At 40.4% G+C, this 1,833-nt stretch overlaps 1 protein-coding gene across 1 annotated transcript in view; it reads right to left on the minus strand.

The window, feature by feature from the left end:
• The window catches only part of LOC106011363 (three prime repair exonuclease 2), a gene marked incomplete at its 3' end in the record, with an annotated part of 7,471 nt that overhangs the window by 4,497 nt on the left and 1,141 nt on the right, over nucleotides 1–1,833 (minus strand).

Consider the following 1,833-nt stretch of genomic DNA (forward strand, 5'->3'; position numbering starts at 1 on the left):
AGAGAGAAAGAAAGAGAGAAAGAAAGAGAGAAAGAAAGAGAGAAAGAAAGAGAGAAAGAAAGAGAGAAAGAGAGAAAGAAAAGAAAGAAAGAAAAGAAAGAAAGAAAAAAGAAAGAAAGAAAGAAAGAAAGAAAGAAAGAAAGAAAGAAAAACTAATCTAAATGTGTCGATACTTTACTTTACTTTTCCGATCCAGCGACCATCTGAGTTCTCGCCCTTCGGCCTGGTAAAATGTGTCAATCGAGCCCCAAAACGTTAACATTTCTCTACCTTAGAATTACAAAGCTCCATCTGCAACGTACCAAGTTTTGAGATATTTGACGTCAAAGATTTTGAGTTTCAAATCATGTCATGACTTTTCGAAAGCAGTTCTTTGGATATCTTGATTATGATTCCGAGTAATCTTACGATTTTGATAAAGCAGATTAGGACATTTGGTTTCTGACTTCAAGGTTTTAGTAACTCAAAACTGCCAAAAATGTCAGATAGATCTTTGTAATTCTGAAGTACCGATTTGATCAGTAGCAAGCCATTGCTTACCTCCGGCGTTCAGAAGCCTTTTGTTTTAGCAAGAAGATATCAGGACTTGACTTTGACTCCGGTGGCATCACAAGGTTTTCATTAATCGACACTGATTGGTGTACTTTGTGAACTTGTTAGGGAGAATTCAGCACCGGGCCCAATTAACATTAACAAGAATGCCCACTTTTACTGTTATATATCCATTTTAAGTGTTTAACGCCCCCATCGACAAAATAAAGATCGTTTGGTAGGCCGGTTGCTTTGACCTGTTTTGTTAAGATCAATCCTGTTTGAGTGGGATAGAATATCTCAGTCTCAGCAGAGTTAAGGAGGTATATGTGCCTACGTAAAACAAAACAAAGCAAAGCAAAACAAAACAAATAGCAACAAAAACAACAAAAAACAAAAAAAACACGTCCCTACTTGGGCATCTGACTGACGTCTTTTGCACGCAACAAAGTTGAGTATAATATTCATAACAGCAGCACCACGTACACCGGACAAGAAGTCTCAGAATAGGATACTGGTCGTTGCTTATTGTATAGGCTTTATGCCTCTTTCAATACTGTGAGTTAATTTAAAAGGTTGGACCTCCGTTTTACGTCCATATCAACTAGGACCAAGTCAGATGGGTTGAATTGTTGTTGGTTTTTTTACATGAGTGTTTTCCGGAGCTCGCGGCTACATAATGTCATAGGAGAAAGTGGAGACGAAAGCAGACGACAGAACATTGTTAGACAGCAGGAAAAAATGTGAAAACAGAAAATTTTAGAGAAGAAAATGTTTTGCCACTAGCCAGATTCGAACCCGGGACCTGTTGAATGAGAGGCAAATACCTTAACCTCTAGGCCACGAGAGCCCTCTTGAAAACTTTAAACACTCCCCAAAACAACCCAAGTTCAGAATAACTGGTGAGGGATTCGAACTAAGGTCATCTGCTCCGTATTCCAGTTTGATACCTACTGAGCTATAGGTGTGCCTTCAGAAGAGATGAAAAACAAACACAAAGAATTTCAAAATGGGAACTAGTGAGACAGTCCGAGAGAGAGAGAGAGAGAGAGAGAGAGAGAGAGAGAGAGAGAGAGAGAGAAAGGGAAAGGGAAGGGTTTGGATGAAATACAACGACACTCATTGACAAGCTAATAAATCCACCCCGCGACTCTGCATACACACTTGAGCCGTATCAGAAAACAAATAGCCGTGACGCGTGACAACACAGGGGCCAACTGTTGCCACCCTCCACCTCCACACCCTCCCTCAATAATAAACACATTAACAGGCAGGCAGGCAGGCAGGCAGGCAGGCACACAG

This window comes from Aplysia californica, unplaced genomic scaffold (assembly GCF_000002075.1).
Source record: "Aplysia californica isolate F4 #8 unplaced genomic scaffold, AplCal3.0 scaffold00096, whole genome shotgun sequence".
In the NCBI taxonomy this organism is placed as follows: Eukaryota; Metazoa; Mollusca; class Gastropoda; order Aplysiida; family Aplysiidae; genus Aplysia; species Aplysia californica.